This window comes from Aquarana catesbeiana, linkage group LG06, assembly GCF_042186555.1.
Source record: "Aquarana catesbeiana isolate 2022-GZ linkage group LG06, ASM4218655v1, whole genome shotgun sequence".
In the NCBI taxonomy this organism is placed as follows: Eukaryota; Metazoa; Chordata; class Amphibia; order Anura; family Ranidae; genus Aquarana; species Aquarana catesbeiana.
Window position 1 is genome coordinate 276,825,842 of NC_133329.1, and position 25,020 is coordinate 276,850,861.

The window sequence follows — 25,020 nt, forward strand, 5'->3', positions numbered from 1 at the left end:
AAATCTGCAAAAATGTCAACAATTCTGTGTTTTTCTGTCAATATGGGGTGCTGTGTGTACATTAATGAGGGAAAAAATGAACTTAAATGATTTTAGCAAATGGCTGCAATATAACAAAGAGTGAAAAATTTAAGGGGGTCTGAATACTTTCCGTCCCCACTCTAAATGATTCTGCACAGGAGTGCTACACTGTAGCAGTAAAGCTGCTATAGGGCGGTCCATAACTGGTTAATAAGAGCTGCATTAAAAAATCCTCTATTTTTTTATTTTATTTTTGCATTGGTACATGCATTGTACTGCCCAGTTACCCATCCCTTTTCTAAAAAAAAAAAATGCAAAGTGACCTTAAAAGAGGGCAGAAAAAAAATAAGATTTAGTTTACATAGACTTCAGTGAGATTTGGCGTTCAGGTTTAGCAGATTTTTTCCTGGGTTCACCAAACTGAACTTTGCCCGGTTTGGCGTTTTGGTCATTCCTAGTTACAGGTTGAAAAAAAAAAGACATGACTATTTGAGTTCAACCAAAAAAACAAAAAACTTGCATCCTCATAATCTTAAACCCACAGTTGATCCAAAGGAAGGAAAAACGAAGATTATAAAGTGTGGTTCAATATGTTCTTACAAGGAAAAAAATTCCTTCCTGATTCCCAAAGGCATCAGTTAAATCCTAGATCAACATTCTATGATGTTATTTCTTATAAATACCAGAAGCCGTTTATGTTTTGTGGGTTTTAAAAATGCCAGCTCCTTTGAAAGACTATTCTACATTTTCATAGCAGCTACAGTAGAGAGACCTTACAGTAAACAACTTCCTATTACATTTTCTGTACTATTTATATGTTTATAAAAGGAGATCATATGCCCCTAATTGCCTCTTCTCAAGGTTGAATACATTCAGCTAAGTGAATCTTTTCTTTATAGCTGAGATTCTCCATGCTCCCTGTTAATCTAGTTGCCCTTCTCTATACCCTTTCTAGTTTCATATTCTTTTTGTGAACCAGTGTCCAAACGTGAACTGCATGTTCAAGGTGTGATTTTTCTATTTGTTATCTTAGGGTCAGAATTACATGGCTCTCCTTTGAGTCTTTGCCTCTTCTAAGACAAGAGCTACAGAATGGCATATTATTGATATTACTACGTCTAAATTGTATAAGAAAGCCCAGATCATTATCCATATGCCCCCTATAATTTTATTCATCCAATTCAAACCCAAATTGTCTTATATCAGATCAAACTAATTCAGTTGATTTGTAAATTTAAGATGTGTTCTATGGATTTTATTCCCCTACATATCTTTGTATCATTATTTTGTTACTATTTTCATATAAGCAGCAATACAGTAGCAGAACTTCTCTCCATCTAAACTATACTTTATTTTCTGTTAGTTGCAGCTTTTTTTTAAACTATCGAAAACATTTAGGTATGTACTCTAACACTCTCTAATGCATATCTTCAATCTCTCCCTCTCTTCTGGCATCTTCCCAAACTCTCCAAAACATGTACTAGTCACCACCATACTTAAAAAGCCCTCACTTGACCCCACCAATCTTAACAACCTACGCCCTATCTTGTTGCTTCCCCTTTTTATCCAAACTCCTTGGACATCTGGTCTAGAACCGATTAAGCGTCCACCTCATCGAAAATAACCTTCTTGATCCCCTTCAGTCTGGATTCCGCCCTCAACATTCCATGGAAACTGCTCTCCTAAAACTCACAACCGATCTGCTAACCGATTAGCTAATAGCTAAATCCAATTGACACTATTTTGTACTCTTACTCCTGGACTTCACTGCTGCCTTTGATACAGTGGACCATCCCTTCCTCCTCAGAAAACTCGACACCTTTGGTCTCTGTGACTGTACTATTCACTGGTTCTCATCCTACTTATCAAACCGCATCTTTAGCGTTACTTATTCTATCTTATTCCATCTAGCGTTACAATTCTATTTCCTCCCCTCCTCTCCCTTTCTCTGATGTGGTCCTCCAAGGTTCTGTCCTTGGACCTCTCTTATTCTCCATCTACGCCTCCTCCCTGGGTCAGCTTCCTATGGCTTCCGATACCATTTCTATGCTGATGACACCCAAATCTATCTCTCTACCCCTCAGCTCACTCCTTCAGTCTCCTCGCATATCACTAATTTACAGACATATCAGCCTGGAAGTCACACCACTTCCAAAAACTCAAACTATCCAAAACCAAGCTCATAATTTTTCCTCCCCATGTGCCTCTTCCCCTGATTTCTCTGTCAAGATCGATAGCACTACTATCCGCCTGTCCCCACATGCCATAGTTCTAGGTGTAATCCTGGACTCTGAACCTTCCTTTCTGCTCCACGTCAATGTCCAAAACTTCAACCTCCGCAACGTTTCCAGAATACGCACCTTCCTAACCAGTGACACCACAAAGCTCCTAGTGCACTCCCTGGTCATCTTACGCCACCCTTTCATAGGCTATACCCTCCTTCAGTCCATCATAAATGCTGCTGCCAGATTCATCCACCTTACCAACCATTCAGTGTCTGCTATTCCCCTCTGTTAATCTCTCCACTGAGCCTCTCGCATCCTCTGGATCTACCTACCTCAATCTGTCCAACTATCTCCTACTCTGCTTGCTTTTAGATGATCCCTGAAAACCTTTTTCTACAGAGAAACCTATTATGCCCCAGACTAGCAACTGTACATTTATTTTCTCCATCAGATCGCCCCACACAGATATTACCTTTTATATCACTTGACCCTACCTTCTAGATTGTAATCTCTATCAAGAGGAGCCCTCTGATTCCTCCTATATTGAATTGTATTGTAACTGCACTGTCTGCCCCATGTTATAAAGTGATGCGCAAACTATTGGCGCTATATAAATCCTGTATAATAATAATAATACAGTGTGCTTGAGTCAATGTTGTCTTTGGAAGGTATCTTTTTTTCTGGCTTTGGAGGTTGAATTGTGCTTGTGAACTATGAGTTCCCACACATGCACTCTTCAGAGTATGCTTTAAGTGACTGTTTTTATTTTATCTTAATTAGAAATCAAGCCTCTGGCATCTAGCAGATGCTGAGAATGTGGATTTTACCTTGCATCCGAAAATGGAAAGAGAGGAGACAACACTTAAAAAAAGCAGCTCTTTTAACTGAAATAGCATACATGTTCTACTAACTGCTAAAACCAACAGCCACTACTCCATACTCCTACTACTTGACCTCTCTGCGGCCTTTGATACTGTTGACCACCTGCTCCTTCTCAATAAACTACATTCCCTTTGCCTCCGAGATTCTGCTCTATCCTGGTTCTCTGCCTATTTATCACAGCTCTCCTTCAGTGTCACTCTACTCTGTCTCCTCCTCTCCATTGCCCCTTTCTGTGGGGGTCCCCCAAGGCTCTGTTCTTGGACCCCTTCTCTTCTCTATCTACACCTCCTCCTTTGGTCACTTGATAAATGCCCACGGCTTCCAATACCATTTATATGCTGATGACACCCAAATCTATCTGTCTACTCCTCACCTCACTCATTCAGTCTCCTCTCGCATTACTAACTTACTAACTGACATATCAGCATGGATGTCGCACCACTTCCTTAAACTAAATCTCTCTAAAACTGAGCTTTTAATATTCCTCCCCGCCCGTGCCCCCCTCCATGACTTTTCCATCAAAATCAACAATGCAACCATCAGTCCCTCCCCTCATGCCAGGGTACTAGGTGTAATCCTAGACTCTGACTTGTCATTTCAGCCTCAAATCCAATCGTCAAATGTTTGTAGAATTCACCTCCGTAACATCTCTAAAATTCGCCCCTTTTTAACAAATGAAACCACCAAGCTCCTCTTTCACTCCTTTGTTATCTCTCGCCTTGACTATTGCAACTCCCTTCTCATTGGCCTGCCTCTCCATTGGCTATCCCCTCTTCAGTCTATCATGAATGCTGCTGCCAGACTTATACACCTTACCAACCGCTCAGTGTCTGTCGACCCTCTCATCCAATCCCTACACTGGCTTCCAATCACCTAGCGAATTAAATTCAAAATACTAACCACAACATACAAAGCCATTCACAAATCTGCCCCAAGCTACATCACCAATCTTGTCTCCAAATATCACCCAAATAGTCCTCTCTGCTCTTCTCAAGACCTCCTGCTCTCAAGCTCTCTCGTCTCCTCCTCCCATGCTCATCTCCAGGATTTCTCTAGAGCTTCTCCCATCCTCTGGAACTCACTACTTAAACCTGTCTGGCTATCCCCTACTCTTGCTACCTTCAAGCGATCCCTGAAAACTCATCTCTTCAGGAAAGCCTATCATGTCTCCAATTAATCTCCTACCACTTCCATCAGCTCATTCCCCCCAGTTACAACCTTTTGTACCACCTTCCCCACCCTATTAGATTGTAAGCTCTTCTGAGCAGTGCCCTCTTAAACCTATTGTATTTTATTGTATTATAACTGTATTGTCTCCCTTTTATATTGTAAAGCGCTGCGTAAACTGTTGGCGCTATATAAATCCTGTATTATAATAATAATAATGTTCTCAAAAATGTATACTTCCTAGCAACACTTACGAAAAAAAAAACTGTTCTTGGACTAAAGCTCTGTTTTCAGTGTGTAAGAGTGCTGTATATTTTAAAATTCACATTCAAATAAACAAATAAATTCAGCAATAATTCACAGGAGACCATGTTCCTATTTAGCTAAACATAATTCAAGATGCATCAATAAATCAAACTAAATTTATACATAGTAAGGTGGTGCTGGGGTATAGACATATAATTGCAAATGATCAAGCAGTAATTGCTATTGACATTTTGTAAAGTAAATATTAACTCCCTGAAAGAAGAAAAGTTTCTTTTGTACTTCAGCTACTTCAGAGATTGCCACTTCTAGCTTTCCTTCTCTAGTCAAGTGTTTGTCCCAATTAGATCCCATAGTTAGTCTTTTGAAAAGTACAAGGCGCTTGAGATTGATAGCTTTTTAGTGAAATGTAGTAATTATAGAAGACATGGTCTTATTTCTAGCAATTTCATTCCAAACAGCAAGGAAAATAAGAATGCGCTCGAGGAGATGATGTTAATTGCGTTAAAACCCTTAGGGAACTGGCATTCTCAGCCAACAAGATAAGCCTTGGCAACAGCTCTTGTATGAGCCCAAGGCCCTGGCAAAGCAACTAGGCCTCAGTCATGATGTCTTGTCTGGTACAAAAGGAATGTCACAATTTTTTAATGAAAATACTGTAACCATTTTATGTCAAACCTGTGGAAAAATTATGAAAGGATCCGAAACCTGATTAAAGATTCCTTATCTAGTAAACATAGAAAAAAACATGTTTTGCAAGTACTGAATTTTCTGACAATTGAATGAATGCAGGCAATCTGTGGGATATATTGTATAAACCTTTATCCCAAGAAAGTACAATATATAATTTGTTGCTACAATGTCATGACTAGGGTAAAACTCTGCACCAAGACAATACACACAAGGGCAGTTTATACCTGTTGCCAGTCAGAACAACTTATTCTTATGTGCATTACCAGTCAACAAGCAAAATAATTTAGTAAGGTGGCAAAGTATAGAGTACGTAATACATAGCATAGATACTATTCCAAAATCAGAGCCCACCTAACTTACCTTAAAGTGAAACTCAAGGAAAATTTTTTTTTTTTAAATATTTTCTGAGTCCAGGTTAGTTACCTCTAATTCTTAGTATACTATGCCCAGAGGGTTGCCGGGAATGGTAAAAATCTTTGTTGAATTATGCAACTGCCGGCTTTGACCTTCCGGCTCTGTTGCTGTTGTGACGTTTGTACAGTTATGATAATGAGTCACCTAATTCAATTAGAGATTGTTTTGTATTCCTTTCACAAAATATAAGATGTTCTGTGAATGGACGAGGGAAGAGGAGGGGTAGATGAACATCACAATCTCCCCTTCCTCTACACCCAGAAGTAATGGCTGTTTGCAGCCATAACTTTATAACCACCCACCTAATATTGAGTCGGTCCCTCTTTTGCCACCAAAACATCCCCGACCCATCGAGGCATGGACTCCACTAAATCTCTGAAGGTATGCTGTAGTATCTGGCACCAAACCATCAGTAGCAGATCCTTTAAGTCCTGTAAGTTGCGTGGTCAAGCTTCTATGGATCAGAACTTGTTTTTCCAGCACATCCCATGGATGCTTGATTGGATTGAGATCTGGAGAACTTGGAGTACAAGTAAACACCTCATTGTTTTGTTCCTCAAACCATTCTTAAAATTCATCAGACCAGACCACCTTCTTCCATTGCTCCATGGTCCAGTCCTGAAGCTTATGTGCCCAATGTAGGTGCTTTTAGCTGTGGACATGGGTCAGCATGGGCACCCTGACCAGTCTGCAGCTACACAGCACCATGCACAACAAGCTGTGAGGCACTGTGTGTTCTGACACCTTTCTCTCGGAACCCGCATTAACTTTATTAGCATATTGAGCTACAGTAGCTCTTTTATTGTATTAGAATACATAGACCAGCCTTCACTCTCCACATGCTGACCCTGTTGCTGGATCACAAGTTTTCCTTCCTTGGACCACTTTTGTTAGGCCCTCACCGCTGCAGACAGAGAACATCCCGCAAGAGCTGAAGTTTTGGAATTTCTCTGACCCAGTTGTCTAGCCATTACAATTTGGCCCTTGTCAAAGTCTCTCAAATCCTTGGCCTTGTCCATTTTTTTTTTGCTTTTAAAACATCATCAGGGACAACATGTTCACTTGCTGCCTAATATATCCCACCCACTTTCAGATGCCATTGTAACAAGATAATCAATGGTATTCATTTTAGCTGTCAGTGGTTATAAAGTTATGACTGATTGTTGTATATTTGATTTTGAATGCTGTTTTTCAAATAACTGTTCAACAGCATATTGCTATGCCAACAGACCATAGCTTCTGAGACAATGCTGGAGGCTAAAGAAAATCCCTTTATAAGAATTATTTTCCAATTTTTAATTTTGTTTTTCACAAAGACATGTCAAATTTTTGACCTTAAGGCATCCTTAATACTCTTGGATGACTGGAAGCAAATAGAAAAAAAACACCATTAAAGTAGCACACCAGCTAAAGCTTTTTTTTAGGAAGGGTTAAAACCTCTGTTCGGTAAGGTATGTCCTGGCCCAGAGAGGGCTGACAATTACATCAAGACACCTTGATTAAACCAGGTGCACAAGCATGAAGTGATATAGTTTTCATTCAACAAACAACATAATCAATTTCCTTTGTGGAAAATCATTTGCATCAGTCTAATGAAGAACTGGCAAACACAGACTGCCATAGACAAATCATTTCCCTTTGTTTTAGTCTCTGGGTTATCTGAAATTGTGTATTTCCTATACTAATACATACAAGCCAAAATGTAAACTGCAATTTAGCAATTTTTTTTCCATAGAAAAAATAATCATAGAATGTGTAGCTACGCAAAAAAAAATAAAACAAGAGAATGTGTCTATACTAACTGATATTTTAATTGAAACTTAAAATGGAACTCCAAATACATAGTTAAAACACAGTGGGGTAGAGTTAAAATCCCTTTCAGGTTTTTATTGCTTTTTGCTACCACTTATGTCCTGTAACAGTCTAAATAACTACTTTCAAAAGAAGAAAATGTCCCTGCTGTATCTAGCTCTAACTGCACGTCACTGCTCATCCCCAATCATTCTTATGGCTGGAACCTTAAGCCGGCCATAGATGGAGCGTATTTCTTTCCTGAAACCATAAGGCAGTCAGTATTGATGGGAGAGTCCCTCCCGCTAAGCCATTGTGTTCTCCCGGCAGGTGGACGGGAGAAGCTTTCCCCGCTGAGAGAACTAGAACAGCCACTAGCAATAATTGCATGTAAAATCCAACAGGCTTCCCATACATGGTTCGAATCTCGGCTGGTTCCTGTGGAACTGGCTGAGACTTTAACTGTCTATGGCCAGCAATTTTTCCTCTGGGTGAACGGGGGCTGCCATATGCACAGACTCAGCCATCGCAATGAACACACACACAGTGAAAAATTTGGGAGTGGAGCTAAAGATATGTATTAAGGAAGGTGACTGCCACCTTAGAGGGTTGTTAGAACATTTAAAGGAAAACTTCACTAAAAAGTAAAGGTGTCTTTTAAAAAATTTTTGAGGGTGATCAAAAAGACCTTTTGAATTCACCTAACCTGGGAACCTATAACTTCATAATCAATAAGAATACTTTTAAATATAAAATATTTAATGAATACGATGCTACACTACATGAACAAGAACATGCTGAAGCTGAAAGGATGTTCAGACTTCCACAGGAAATGTCTAGTGATAACAGTGATGCTGAGTGACAAAGCAAGCTGTGAACAGTCAGAAGAGGTCAGCAGTCATGTAATACTACTTGTGTTCGGACTTACAAGAGCAGCCACTGCAGCAGGCATAACGCGTAAAAATTTACATATTGTGGAGTGTATTTATAAATGTGACTTTCACCAAACATTCAATATTCACCTGCAGTAAATGTCTAGTGAATGTCAAAATCACTGGTTTGTATATATGCCCCCATGCACTTTGAAAGTGAAAGCAATCTGTGTTTACATCAAACACAGAATTATACACAAGGACATGAAAAAATAGTTCCTATAAATTTGAATTAAACACTTTGTTTGCTTTGGCTTACCTGCCTTACACTTCATATGGACTATAGTACGTAAAATTATAATAAAAAATATGTGGCGCTAACTAGAGTGCATGAAAATATCATAAATAATGTGATTAAACATAAAAATAATGACAATTCTTCACTGTGACATCAATAAACTAACAAAAACAAAGTGATAAAAGGATCTAATAAGAGTGCATAAGTCCAATGATACTCTAAAAGTGCATAAAGATGAAAGAAGTCACTAAAAACAAAAAATGTACAGTATGGAAAGTATGGTGCTGGCATACCTCTGCTCCCTGTGCCCTGCAGCATAGCAGAATTAATTATTAATGCTGGAGAAGAGGAGGAAGTATGGTGCCAGCAGTATAGCAACCTGGGACGGACATTTCTGGGTTGGGGGCCATAACTGTATTTTAATTCCCAGATCTAGGGATGTAGGGTTACTGGAGCTCTTCTTTAAGAGTAACCTGTTTTTAAAAAGGAAAACATCAAATATGCTCACAAATGTGGGCTACTTTTTAAGCATTAAAGTGGTATTAAACCCAAAAAGCAAACATTTATTATATTGCAGCTTACCAATTCTTAGATGTGAAACAATTAGTTTTCTTTTTAAGCTTTCTTTCTTTCATTTTCACCTGGTGATCCTTTCGATAAGTCTGTTGCTTTTCAACAGAACAAGCTGTCCTGCAGATGTAATAGTTAGAGGGATGAGACAAACCATTTATCATTGGCAGAGGTGCTTATAATGTTTAGCTTTTTCTTTAATGTATGTAAAACCTTTATTCCAAAAGTAACTGCTTAAAAAGTGTTAGCTGAAGTTTGGCGTACATTTGTTTTGTGTACCTAAATGTGCTAGTCAATTTAACACTCCCCTCCCCCCAGACTGACAATGCTGATACCTTAAAGCGGAGTTCCACCTAAAAGTGGAAGTTCCGCTTTAAGGACTCCTGACCCCCTGACATGCCTAGTTTTGACAGGTACCCAGCTCCCACTTCTGCTCAGGCTGCCTAGGCAGTCCCTCCCTGCAGTCTTCTGGGACACGTCACAGGTCCCAGAAGATTGCTCAGCCATTCAGGATGTGCATTGCGACTCGCGCATGCGCAGTGCGCACCCGGCTGTGAAGCCGTAATCCGTCACAGATGGTTGCCCACAGTAGCGATGCTGGCACTGCGGAGAGGAGAAGGAGAGAGCTGAGGCTTCGGGCGGCCGCATCGCTGGGGACAAGTGAGTGTGTGTTTATTAAAAGTCAGCATCTACACTTTTTGTAGCTACTGACTTTTAATAAAAACAGGAAGGACTGGAATGCTGCTTGAAGGTGTTTTGGGTGCTCCTCAATCCAGAGTCCTGGCACCTAAAGCGAATGATTGGTAAACTGCATTGTATTACAAAAAAGATTAAAAATAAATGATCAGAAAAACACTCCCCCCCCCCCAAAAAAAAAAGAAAAAAAAAGGGCAGACTTGATGGACTACTCTGTCTTTTTCTGCCATCGCTTTTCTTTGTTTTTTCTTTTATTCTGGGTTTAATACAGCTTTACATTTCATCCTGGTATGTCCCAAAACAAATGCGCTACGCGACATGAGCACTGTGTTTACAACTCCATATTCTTTTGCCAATATTAAAGCTGCATAAAATAGGTAGGTTTGTGTCATGATGCTGTTCATCATTTTCTATAAGCCCGGATGGCTCAGATCTACCCACCTGGCCTCAGCATAAGGACTAACTACAGAGCTTTGCATAGCCACAGCAGAATGTGGGGGAAAGGGGGGCCTATCAGTGCCCACCAGTGCCACCTATGAGTGCCCACCAGTGCCGCCTATCACTGACCATAAGTGCGTCATAGTAGTGCTTCCTCACCAGTGCCACCTAATCAGTGCCTATAAGTGCCGCCTCATCAGTGCCCATAAGTGCCACCTCATTAGTGCCCATAAGTGTAGCCTCAACAGCGCACATCAGTAAAGGAGAACAATTACTTATTTATAAAACAGCGCTGCACTTATTATACTTTACAAAATTTACTGAGAGAAACTAAGAAGAAACTTTTTTTTTTTCCAAAATTTTCGTTTTTTTTTTTTAGTAACAAAATAAAAAACTCAGCAGTGATTACATACCACCAAAAGAAATCTCTATTTGTGTGAAGAAAATGATAAAAATGTCACATAGTTACAATGTAGCATGACTGCACAATTGTCATTCACAGTGTGCCAGCGCTGAAAGCTGAAAGCTGGGCAGGAAGGGGGTGAAAGTGCCCTGTATTGAGCTGGTTAATGCTTAAAAATAGCTTCCTAGGGTACATTTATTTTTTGTAATTAAAGTTATATATGCTTTAACTATGAACAAGAGGCCAGGCTTACAAAAGTTAGTAAGCAAGCACTTTAGGTATCTTGGATGCTGGACTCCTGAGATTTGACCAGCTTCGCACTAAAAAATCTAATATCTTTGCTCTACCAGCTATCTTATTGTCAAAAACACAATTGGGCACATCCGTTATAAATGTAGTACTTCTCTCAGTGTTTTTAAACACCAAATAGCTTTAGAATTAAAATATGTAATGGATTAATCCAATATAGCCTGTGGAAATGGTAAGATTCAATTAGCCCTACAGTCAGCTAATGCTATGCTCATGCTCAGTGTCCAATAATTTCATTGGAACAAGAGGGAAACCCTTCAAAAGAGCTTATGCACAGCTCCAAAATTTGGTGGTCTGGAAAAGATCTGTTCTATGAAAAAATCCCAGTTCAGCACTACTGTAGTATTACTGTATCAAAACATCTGAGACCTGTGAAAATCTACTGTGCATAGAAAAAAATATTTTTCTTTTATACAGTATATACTGTATATATATATATATATATATATATATATATATATATATATATATATATAAATTCATATTGGAAAAATGCCCTGTGCTTTTGGGTATAAGTCAGCATATGATTCACTCTCTTTCCTCTCATGTGACAGTGCTTGCACTCAGAGATTGGCTGCTCAGGCACCCAACGCTTCAACAAGGTTAAGGTTACAGAAGGCACGTATGCGCATCTTGTGGGGCTGCATGGGCAAAGCACAAGTTACTTTAAATATCCTTTTAAACTAATGAAAGATATAAAATCTGCCCTTGCTCTTGCTTTAGCATAATGCACATTTTGCTAAAAAAGAAGGAGAGAATGAGAAAGCAGAATTCATTAGTCCATGTCACTGACTGTAAATAACTGACCCTTATCGTTACTGGTCTATTAAAAAAGGTGGACAAGACTATTCAAATATAAAAAAAAGGGTATTTAGCAAATTTAAGATTTAGATTTACAATAAAAAATCTATGTTAATTAAATCAATGAAAGGACACATTCTTTGTGATCCATTTTACTTTCACAAGACCAACCCATAAAAAAATGCATTTACTAATTGTCTCAGCAGCTTTACGGGATAATAAAAGTAAGGAGTAATAAGCAGCAAAGACTTGTGGAGCAGTGCTGGCTTCTGCTGATAAAACACAATTATTTGGAGCTTGGACAGATTCAAATGTAACAATGCCAGCAATTTCCTTGCAAAATGAAGAACCGTTTTGACACAGAAAAACAATTTCACTGATCCTCTTGACACGTGGGACGTAAAAATGAGCCTTTGTGGACTACATTTGCTAAAAGAGCAATTTTGGAGGAATTATCATAAATCTTACATTTTACCATAGTGCAAAATGAGTAGAAAATCGTGGCTGCTATTTACCAAAGCTGCATTAAATTAAACTGATTTAACAGTAATTTAGAGGGACACTTATGGGCATTTTTAATAAGACAGTGCAAACAGCAGTAATAATTGGAAGAATACAGAAAAGCATAGTGGCCAATCAAATCAAGTTTAGAGAAAAATTAATTCTTATTGGTTACAGCAGACTAATGCACCGGTGTTGTTAAAGACAGCCCTGAAAAAATCCACTTGCCTGCTCGCATTTTGCGAGTGGATTTTGAGGGCTGGCAAGCTATATGGCTGCCTGGGAGCGGGGGGAGCACCGCTGGTAGCCTGGGTGGAATGGGAGTGCAGCGCAGGGAACACAGAGATAACAGATTTCATTTCAATTGCCGTGTTCTCCACCGCTCGCTGTCCCCTCCTCCTGGTCCCGGGACTTTGATAGACAGATCACCTGTCCAATCCGAGTGACGGGTGACCTGTCAATCAAAGTTCCCCAGCCAGTGGGTGAGGCTGTATATGACATTGAGCGGCAAATGAAATGAAAGCTCTTATCGCTGTGTTCCCTGCGCTGTGCTCTGATCACCTGGGTGGCTCTCCTGTTCCTCTCCTCCCCTGCACAGGTAGGCTGCATAGTGGACACAGGCTGAATGGTGGGCACAAGGCTGCATTGGTGGACACAAGGCTGCATTGGTGGGCACACAAGGCTGCATTGGTGGGCACACAAGGCTGCATTGGTGGGCACACAACTGCATTGATGGACACACGGCTGCATGGTGGACACACGGCTGCATGGTGGGCACAAGGCTGCATTGGTGGGCACAAGGCTGCATCGGTGGGCACACAACTGCATTGGTGCACACAACTGCATTGGTGGACACAAGGATGCATTGGTGGACACAAGGATGCATTGGTGGACACACGGCTGCATTGGTGGACATACGGCTGTATGGTGGGCACATGGCTGCATTGGTGGACACAAGGCTGCATTGGTGGACACAAGGCTGCATAGTGGGCACGGATAAAGTTGTTGTTGTTGTTAATATTTATAACTTAATTCTACATAAAACATTTAAGTGTCATTTCATGAGAATTTATGAGGGCGTGTTTAAGGGCGGAATTAGGAGCGGGCGGGCTGGGGCAACTGGTGGCGAATAACCCTTGAGGCCTGGCTAGTAGGTCAGGACTTGAAATTTTGAGCCCTGGTTAAAGATTTGTTAAAGATAGGTCATCCATCCTATAATGCAACAAGGTATGTTAATCATAACAGTGCTTTCTGTACCTCAAAGCATACCATACTTTTGTCCATGTTCTTTGTCACAGACTTTGGGCTGCAGGAGAACCATGGCCTGGAAAACTCTGTGTTATAATGTGTTCTTAAGTTATCCAGAGATGGTCACTAATTACTTGTGGCTTCTTATGCAAGTTAGTCCTATGGGGGGAGCTAGAGTGTCTAAGGAGGTCATTGTTATGATAATAGGACTAGCTCTACTGTGTAAGGTGACCTTTGTCTGAGATAATGGGAGTAGCCCTTATCTGATGGTTTGCTATATAAATTCAGTGTGTTTCCAAAAATAAAGCAGTTCATTTTCTGGTGTACTCCAAGACTGGTGTTGTCTGGTCTTTGGGGTTTCTATAGCCAGATCCATTGATCTCATGTTCCAGGACTTGGGAAGCAGCTTCTTGGCGGAAATACCCAAACAGGGTGTCCAGACTTCGTCACATTGTTTTTCTGAAGACACCTGGTTTCTGATAAACATGCAGCATAAGCAGCTCTCAATACAAAATAGCTGTGCTAAGGATTTTATTATTTATTTTATTCCTTTAAATAGTGTCTAGATCTTCAGTAACACTTTGTGGAGAGCTCCAAACCATTCATAAAAACCTCTGCACTGCATAATGTAGAAACAGAAAGAACAAATTTGGGAAGAAGCAAGTAAATCTAATAGCATGTTCTTGGGTTGCGAGAGAAAAAGTGGAGCATGTGACAAACATGCGGAGGAAACAATGAGGCAGCACACAAAGTCCATGCTGATAATGACCTTGTGAAAATAAAATCTAAAGTATTGCAAGGTAACAGCGCTAATCATTTAGCCAATGTGCTGAATGTTGACCATAAAGCTGGAAGCAATACTGGGTTTACACCTAGGTGTTGTGGTAACTATGACTAAAATGCATGTTACAGCACCAATCAGTAACATATGTGTTCTGCATTATGGTGCCCTACATTGAGAATGACATCTCAACACACAAGTACAATACTGTAGGTGCTGAAGGGCCTGCACTGCATTACACCACAATCCACACAGCTTGTGCTTTGGTGTGTCATGCTAACAAAAAAAGGTTCAGCTCTGGTTTTTGTTCCATTGCTGTGCAGTATCATACCAATCCTATATAAATGAGCTGCTTTAACGCAAAACATTTAATGAAATATTTTGTGGTAAAGCACCGCAAGGGAATGGGCAGGTGTGAACGGGGCCTTAGAGCTGAGAACTAATTAGAAACATTTCCATCCAAAAAAATCTATAAAAGATGAAAACAAACTACAATACAAAAAGTGTTCTTTTTCAGCTCAATGCACACATCTTATTTGAGATCTGTTTAAAGTTTTATTAATTTCTTTCTTCTAAAATGCTTATGGAAAAGCCACTACTGTGAGTAGCTGTGCTGAACAAAACATCCGTCATTACAATTTTGAGTGCTGATAAGCTTGAGAAAGTATTATTTTTATTCACAAGACAGAACCAAGCAAACTGCTTCACTTGAACACCTCTAGAAGTTCAATGTGTCTCCCAACAAAAGTGGCAAGGGAGATGCATATGGAAGGGATAATGCAAAGCTAGTGCATACAGCTATTTCCACAGCATCTAACCTTGCTACCCAATAACGACGAATGAAATTTTTCTCTTTGCTCTAGGTTTTCTGGGATACCAAGTAGAAGACTTTTTTTTTTTTGTAACAATAACAATAGAAAAATGGTACAGTCCTTATTTAGGATACACTCTCGCTGTATGAAGAACACTAACATTAAGGTGGGGAAAAAGTCCATTGTCCTGCCTAAGCTCCAACAAGCTGGTTCTCAGCATAAATGATGCTTTTGTTTCCTGGTCTCATTGGTTTAGTGGAATGATTTAGGATCGAAAACATTAGGTACATGCTGCCGGGCAGGTAGGGAAGTTAAGTGGCCTTCTTATTTTGGCCTGCAAAGGAAAGCACCACTCTATTTCCTCTTCTGACACCCATTACCAGGACAAAAATTCTCTCTCTAAAAAAAAACACAGATTCTAAACCCTCTAAACATTATCAAAAAAACTAAAAACATGTTGGCTGCAGTTGGACAACATGGTGGTCTAGTCTAGACCAAAAATATTTGTCATGAGCTCAACAAGCAGCTAGTTAGTGAGAATTTAAGAAACTTGAAATAAAATATTGACAGTGGCTAGCAAGACAGTGACAGACCATGAATGCTTCCATAGCCAAATTAGCTCACTCACAGACTAGGCCACAAATCTGGTCTACCTGCAGAGCTTTGCCTAAAGCTGATCATACTTGTGGAGGTTTGAGCAGAAACTGATAAATTTTTAATTACCTCTGAATGATTTTATATTGACTACAATGACTTTATATGGCAATACAAAAAGTATGTTGGGCTAATATGGGAGGTCACTGGGCAGAGAAGATATATTAATGATGCCAAATCACACTGCAATCCAATATTTTCCAAAGATTCTGCAATCTGGATATACTTTCAATAGAACTCAGTTTTCTTCTCAGGTTTGGTTGCTTTATGTTTTAAGCATACAGACAGATGCAATAAAACTCAAGGCAAGATTTACAAGCATAATCTTTTCTTATAGTCTGCTTATCACGGTCTGCGGTCACAGACCCCACTATGGAGAAATTTCAACTTCTCATTTATAAAACCTATTAAAAAAAGATTAATGAGCCAGTCAAGAAGTAAGAATGAGTGGCAGAAGACAGTGCATGGATATAATGAAATATACACGCATATATCAATAAAGAAAAGCTCGTCAAACAAATGTTTTATGCTTTACTACTTGTTTATTTAAAGACCCATCAGTTGACATCCAAATTCTACAGGGTTCATGGATCTCTTCAAATGGGATCAAAAGCACTTGAGAGACAGAAGCTGAGCTGAGAACTGTATTACACATAATGTCATCGGAGAGAGACAAACAATGGTGATTCATGATATAGGGCAAAGGCTATATGGCACTTTGTATGTGTTTGTGATCTACAACCTTTTGTGCAGCGCATGGTAATTCCATGTAGAGTTCACTGAAATCTATAGAGAAACCAATGCCAGTGCCCACCAACATCCTGAATAACCTCTGAACAGGCAATATTTCATGTCTGTTATAATATTAGAAGGCCTTTCCAAATTACTTCTACTGTATCCATGACTAAGTCCTACTTTCCCTTTTAGATTTCAAAATTAATTGTAGATTATGAAAAAAAAAGCAACAGGAAATGTTGAAACATGCAAAGGTGGGCAAGAACACCTAATACTTCCAGTATGACAAAATAGATTTGGATAATTTGGAAATGATAGCTCACTCCTAGCGCATCCAAGACATATATGAAGCCAACGGCTGACTTAGCACACCAAGCTCCAGCTATAATATAACTAAAGCCAGTCATAGATGGCTCGAATCTCGGTCAGATTAGCAGGAGCTGGCTGAGATTCAAACCATGTATGCGCAGGCTGGATGTACTCAAGTTGATCGATCAATCAACTTGGGTACTACCAGCCTGTTGGATTTTGCATATGATTATTGCTGGAGACTATTATAGCTGCTAGCTGTAATAACTATTTTCCCTGTAGGGATGGCTCACCGCGTCACACCCCCCCCCCCCCTGGGGAGAATACAATGGTCCCACGGGAGGGATTCCACCATTAACACTGACTGTGTTGATGGGGGAATCAACCCGTGGTTGCAGGAAAGAAAATCACTCCTTCTATGGCTGGCTTTAGGGCTAGCATTGTTCTTTGAGTAGGTACTCAATGTGCACTCAAAAAGGTAACTGCATGAATCAATCAGACCATACTGCAATCACATGAACAAAAAATAGATAAGCTGAAGTAAGAATAAGTGTATTTTTCGAAGGAAATTTGAATCTTGTTTTTCACTAAGACTTGCATATGGATGTAGCTATAAGCTTTAAATGCAGAATAAAAAGAAGACATTACATTTATATTCTATAGACTCTCAGCTGCAGGTAAAACCATTCCACTGCTATTAACATGTCATTTCTCTGCACATTAGTGCTCATGGTGCAAGGGGCTGACCCTCTACACTTTTCTGTGAGAAGGCTGCAAATAATACATGTTTTTTGAACCATATACTAGATAGAAACAACATAAGCTGAATTCATGGACTGTGAAAAAGTATGAGATGTTCTATGAAAAGAGCAATGCAGTAAAGTTGACCATTGACAGTAAAGAGCAGCTGTAAAGGTAGACTTGGTCAGACCACTCTCATAGAAATGGTCATATTAGGTGGCCTTTCATGTTTTTTAAAGTGTATGGCTGGGCAGAATTAAAAAGAAAATGTCATATTAAAGTCATATTAAAAATGCTGCAAGTACAAAAAATACCCACTGAACTGCCAGAAATCATGTGTGCTTTCAACTTTCTGTTTGAGCTGACAACACAGTGCCAGCTGCAGTGAAATCCCAAGCAGTATTATTTGCTCTGCCAACTTCTCCCTCGTGGACCTTTTCCTATCTTCATAACATGAGGGTGAGGTGTCCTGTAGTCCACAGGAGATTGCAGGCTGGGCTGATGCAATTTTTCAGATGCCCGGGCCGCTACACAGGCTGGCATGGGTGGCAGAAAATAATCATCAAAGGAAATAAGTGCAGCGGGACTGGGGGTGTGGGGAGGTTGTAGTGAGTTAGTTCCCCTGATCATTTTTTGCAAAAAATTTAACTAACCCTTTAAAGAGAAAACAGATGGGGAAATGTATTCAAGAGATGCATATGTTCTGCATATCTGTAGGTGCCCCATGGACATTGGGGTGGCGCCTGATCAAGCCAAAAACAGCTGGATTGGCAGACCCTGATCTAATGTGTAGGAAACATTAAGTGAACTGTATGTTATAGCTGTATTTATTCAACAAGACATAGAGCATAGTGAAGAAACCATTTTTTGACTACTGTAAACTAGTAAATTGGTTCCTCTAAGCAACTGCATTTTACACACCATCATTGCTAACATAATAGCCATAACCTTTAATTGGCACAGTGGCCATATTAAATAAAAAACTGGAACAAATTCTTCTGTGGTAGGAGTCTCCAAACTTTCTAATCAAAGGGCCAGTTTACTGTCCTTCAGGCTTTAGGGGGACCGGACTGTGCCCAGTGGGAGTAAACAATACCCGATCTTTGGTATTAGAGGGAAAAAATAGTTGGTGTCAGTGGGATGAATAGGGCCCCATTTATGTTAACCATAGAAGGAAATATTGACCACCGTCTGTGACAATGGAAGGAATAGTGCCCCATTGTTGGTGTCAGTGGCAGGAATAATGCCTCAAGGGCCAGATAAAGGCAAGCAAAGGGCCACATCCGTCCCCAGGGCCACAGTTTGGAGACCACTGGTCCAATGGTATCTGCTACTCTTCAATTGTAAAGAATACCTGGTGCGGTAAGCCAATTACTGTTCTGTTACCACCACAAAACAAGCTACTGAATCTGATGCATGACATGTTAGAATGTTAACACAACTACACAGATTACTATCTGTTGTGCACTAGTTTAGCTGAAACACAGATATCAGTGAACCAAAAATGTAATTCTTTAGCTTTTATGTGTAAAATTCTAAAAACTTAACTATGAAGAGCTGGTATACAGATGTTAATTTTATATGAACTTCTCTTTTGTTCTGTCTTGCAAGAATAAATATAATAATTAGCAATGAGTAGACCTGGAGGAACTGCCCAATGTATGCCATAACGCAATAACAATGAAGTAACCATCTCAAATGATTTCAACATTAAGCAAGCAAGTGTATGAACTTCTGAGACCTTTGAAACAAGTTACATGTCCTTAAAATAGTTATCATTGGAGAAATATTTAATATGGGAAAGAGCATTACATAACACTACTACTGAAAGAGAAAACCAGCTTTCCCCAACCAGCATGAAACATCCTCACTTCAAAACCTTCATTTATATGCAGAATTCACAGAAAAAAATTGATTGCCTTAGCAGAAGCTGTGCAGTTTAAACACATAGATGATATACTGTAATGCCAGACTTTCAGGTAAATGTCTCTTGAAAGAGATATCAGCTGTTCCTTGACAAAAATTTTAGGAGTTCAAAATACAGAATTACTTCTCTATATTTCATCTTTGTCACAGCTGTACTTGGTTATATCATTTGTCTTGCAACTGATACATTTAATCATAGAAATTTGTCAGTTGCTCAAAGGGAGAGAAGATCGCAAGACGACTTGTACCCACTCTAAGTGATAACTTAGACAGAAGCGAGAAAAAAATCTGAGATAGGTCTTGGCACTTTTTGTGCTATCTCTAACATTTTTGTCACTCGATTTCAAGTATATTGTTGGCATTTGTGTATTAAACAAACAGTCAATGGCAAATCTGATAAGTTTTTCCAGTATCATATCCAAGTTTTAGATGAGATTATATAAATATATAGCAGATCTTCATTTTTTTTCACAATGCATTTCTCAGCTTCACCATGATCAAACAAACCACAGAACAAATAGCCAAGCTTATAGACAACACTTCCTAAGCATAAATCTCCATCAATTTGTTCCATTATGGCAGGATCTTTCCTGTAGTCTCTGAGTCATATGATCTCCTGGCAGTCATATGGTATGGCTATAGTCAACAGAAAGCAATCTTCAACAACCAAGAGGAAAGGAGGACTTCAGTGGAGAAGTACAAAAAAAAAAAAAAATTTAATTTTAAAACAAAAATAACCCTTGGCTGGTTTTGGCACACTTTACATACAATTGTGCTCATAAGTTTACATACCCTGGCAGAATTTATGATTTCTTGGCCATTTTTTTGAGGATATGAATGATAACACAAAAACATTTCTTTCGCTCATGGTTAGTGTTTAGCTGAAGCCATTTATTATCAATCAACTGTCTTTACTCTTTTTAAATCATAATGACAACAGAAACTACCCAAATGACCCTGATCAAAAGTGTACATACCCTGGAATATTTGGCCTTGGTACAGACACAGAAGGTGACGCACACAGGTTAAAATGACAATTAAAGGTTTATTTCCCACATTTGTGGCTTTTTAAATCACAATTAGTTTCTGTGTATAAATAGCCAATGAGTTTGTTAGCGCTCACATGGATGCACTAAGCAGGCTAGACATTGAGCCATGAGGAGGTAAAAAAAGAACAGTCAAAAGACCTGTGTAACAAGGTAATGAAACTTTACAAAGATAGAAAAGGATATAAAAAGATATTCAAACCCTTGAATATTCCAGTCAGTACTGTTCAATCACTTATAAAGAAGTGGAACATTCTTTATAAGTGATTGCCAAGCCAAGGTCAGATAGATTAAGAAAGATTGCAGCCACAACTGCCGTAGGAATTGTTCGGGATACAAAGAAAAACCCACCGGTAACCTCAAGAGAAATACAGGCTGCTCTGGAAAAAGATGGTGTGGTTGTTTTTAAGGTACACAATACGATGATACTTGAACAAAAAGAGCTGCATGGTCAAGTTGCCAGAAAGAAGCCTTTACTGTACAAGTTCCACAAAAAAGCCTGGTTACAATATGCCCAACAACACCTTGACATGCCTCATTGGCTTTTTGTGGCATTGGTACAGTAAAGGCTTGCTTCTGGCAGCTCAACCATGCAGCTCTTTTTTGTTCAAGTATCGTTGAATTGTGGTAATTAAAAATAACCACATCATCTTTTTGGAGAGCAGCCTGTATTTCTCCTGAGGTTACCTGTGGGTTTTTCTTTGTATGCTTAACAGATCTTCTGCCAGTTGTGGCTGCAATCTTTCTTGGTCTACCTGACCTTGGCTTGGTATCAAAAGAGCCCCTAATTTTCCACTTCTTAATAAGTGATTTAACAGTGCTGACTGGCATATTCAAGGCTTTGGATATCTTTTTATATCCTTTTCCATCTTTTTAAAGTTTCATTACCTTGTTACGCAGGTCTTTAGACTGTTTTTTTCTACCTCCTCATGACTCAGTGTCTAGCCTGCTTAGTGCATTCATGTGCGAGCTAACAAACTCATTGACTATTTATACACAGAAACCAATTGTGATTTAAAAAGCCACAACTGTGGGAAAATAACCTTTCATTGCCATTTTAACCTGTGTGTGCCACCTTCTGTGTCTGTACCAAGGCCAAACATTTAAGGGTATGTAAACTTTTGATCAGGGTCATTTGGGTAGTTTCTGTTGTCATTATGATTTAAAAAGAGTAAACACAGTTGATCGATAATAAATGGCTTCAGCCAAACACTAACCATGGGTGAAAGAAAAGTTTTTGTGTTATCATTCATATTCTCTGAAAAATGGCAAAGAAATCATAAATTCTGCCAGGGTATGTAAACTTCTGAGCACAACTGTATATGTTTTAACTAACAAGTTTATAATCCTCAAAGATCCAAAAACACCTGTCTTCAATTGCTATTTCCAAACCACCTAACACATGAAATAATAGTACCAGATCAGCACCATGGTGATGGACGGTAATATCATAGCTGATTTTGGCTGGATGACTATCCATTTTTTTTAAAAACCCAATATTACAAGTCCCTGAACACCACGGTGACAGTTAAATTTAACACAGTCTTCCCAAAAACCAATATGTGACATTTATGGAGTTTTTTTCTTTTTAGCAATAAAGTGCTACAAGCCCTCATCACTCAACAGAGTTCAATACATCAAAAACAGGTTCACTCCCATTTAACCTCTTTGAAGGTAACTGCAGTAGCGTTATACAGTACGCAGTACAATATACCTTGTTATAAAAATATGAAAATGATAAAAAAATATTTTTGCAACGGGGTCTACTATTAAAATGGAGTGTCACACTTTCAAACTTTACTCGGTTGCCTGTCACATTGAGGATTTCAAATGTTATTTTTAATTATGCATTGGCCTTAGACATCTGTGATTTATTTATATTCTGGGTTTTAAATCCTACATGATCCATCCCAGCTAAAATGTGCAAGACATCTTCCATTATGAATTATCATGTTCTTTCTGAGCATCACATGATTTTTGTACTGAAGTAGATAGCGATCATATAACACACCGGCTTAAGGCTTCATGAATCTGATGCATCAAAAGCACCATGTGAAAATCCTACTGATGCTTCTAGTTTTCTAGCTGTTAATTTCCAACAGGCAATACAAAGAAAGGAGGTCAGTACAATACAGTGCATCACCACATACTGTACACAGACCTCAAGAGCTAATGGTTGTGCAAGTCATTTTCTGTTGAATTATTAAACATTAGGGCAATGCTCTTTGGGTCCTGTTTTAATTATTCATATTAATGCTTGGAGATGGAATGGAGTTTTTATTTTTTTTTTTGTTATTAACAGATTGTTTCATAACCATCAATATGAATGAAATTATATACTTTTTTCTTCATCTGTCGACTATAAAAATAAAGCAGCACATCTGCTCTATAATGAAGCCTGTTGGGCCTGTATTTGCAATTCCATAGTGATGAATATTATTTGGACAAGACAGTTACCTAATAAAATATTAGCTTCTAATACATTATGCTTGAGTGATTAAGGTTGGAAAGGCTTGAATATTGACAATGAAAACTCCAACATATTGGTGTTAACTATTAAAGGAGTAGAGCAAGCTGAATTTTTACCTAGTGAATGATGTGCAGCTGTGCTGACTTCAATCATCCAATGATGTGAGAGCAAAAATTTAGCTTTTTCATTTTTCCTTGCCTACAATTAGGTATTCTTTGCAAAGTGAATCTTCATTTAGCTTCACCTCCGTTCACTATGCTAGGTAAAAACTGACTTGGCACAGTGGACATTCTCTACTTCTTTAGTAAATCAACCCCATCGTGTTAGTTGCATTTTCTAAGAATCTGTTTTCTGGGGCTCCAGTTGCACTGTATTGTAACGTTCTGTATAAGACAATCAAACTCATTATTTGGAGTCTGGCATGTTTGTGCACAAGCTTGATAGAGATTTTAGCCCAAAATCTGCTATCTTTGTCCTCCAATAAACTGAAACATCATTAATACATATAAAGGGGACAATTTCCTGTCCGTTTAGAGAAGATGGCCTTCCTTTCTATGGCCATGTGTGACAGCAATTAATATGGGAAACTCAACAGAAGCCAGCATGCATAGCATAAGGATGACACACAATTGGCCTTCCATAGTATTTGCAGCAAAGATAAGCCAAAAAATAAAACATCAATAAAAAAAAACAAAAAAAAACAGCTAACCCAGTCATCTGGTCTTCAATAATAGCCAGATAAGACCTTAACAGAAAAGCTGGCCTTTTTCTTTTATTATGACTCTTAAAACTTAAATGGGGATCCCACTGTACTTTGATCTATTGTTCTAAAGTGCAAATGCTGTTACAGTTTCCTACTGGGGCAGGCAACAGCTGCAGCCAAAGTATCACATACAGTGTGCCTTGGGCATGCTGGCTATGTCAACAGATTATCTTGCACTGAGCTGTCTAGACTGTTATTAATATGCAACTGATGCAAAGAATTGGCCTTGTAAATTGTGCGTTTTTTTTAACAAGAAAGGGTGAAAAATCTTCATAATTATTTTAATTAGCCATTTCAATAAACATAGTAACAAATGTCATTGCCACACAACCAACAATGAAAAGGTACACACATCGTACATGACCTTTAGCCCATTACTGATACAGAATGCCACCATCATACTATCAGTAAGACTGGATCTGTGCCATAAACTCTAAACAGCCAATATTTAATTCTTCAATATCATTCACTGTACAGAAGTTTCTACTTGCAGCCACTTCTTCATAAAACACACAAAACTATATCCTTTCTAGAAGCACAATAAGCTGCGTTGTTCAATGCTGAAGGGCACGTCTTGCCATTATCTAATGGACAGCCTTATTCTTCTTAGACATATGGCTACTTTTATAACATCTTGTCTACTGATGCTAGTCTAAAACATCACCAACTGCCAAAAAAATAGAAAGAAAAAAAAATCAATATCCCATCTGCATTTCGAAAGAATACAAACCTATAGAACTAGAAGTTGCTCTACTGTATGTATGACATTTATTTAAGAGAAGTCTTGTTTAGTACAGTAAATGAATTCTTCACTTCAATCTCCTATTGTGTTACAGTATCTCAGTGCAGCACATGGAGCAAGACACTCCTTACAATCAGAACAGTGAATGGCAAGCATCATTTAAAATAGATGTCATTATACAAGTTTGCGTCTATCATATGTGTATTAGAAACACAGTGCTTCCCTTATAAATAACTTTGTTCAAATATTGGCCTAACTATATCTCAAAAGAATCAGAGCAGAACAGTATATATTCAGGCATGCTGAATTACAAAGCACAAGGATGGAGCCCACTTGGATTTGCTGATTAAGCATTAATTCATTTTAAACAGAAATCAGTGTTGAAATGACATATATTCATCCAAACAGACTGACAACCTGACTTTTTCTTTTTTTCCTTGGTTCTATT

General features: G+C 38.8%; 1 protein-coding gene across 2 annotated transcripts in view; it reads right to left on the reverse strand.

Annotated features, from left to right (window-relative positions):
- The window catches only part of KLF7 (KLF transcription factor 7), a 230,549-nt gene that overhangs the window by 203,306 nt on the left and 2,223 nt on the right, over window positions 1–25,020 (reverse strand). The window contains exon 1 of one of the 2 annotated variants that reach the window (XM_073633395.1): window positions 9,210–9,336. The exons of the other annotated variant lie outside the window; for it this stretch is intronic. The gene's annotated coding sequence lies outside the window, so the exon portion shown is untranslated. Of the gene's footprint in view, window positions 1–9,209; window positions 9,337–25,020 lie in introns of those variants that run through there. 2 annotated transcript variants of the gene reach the window in all.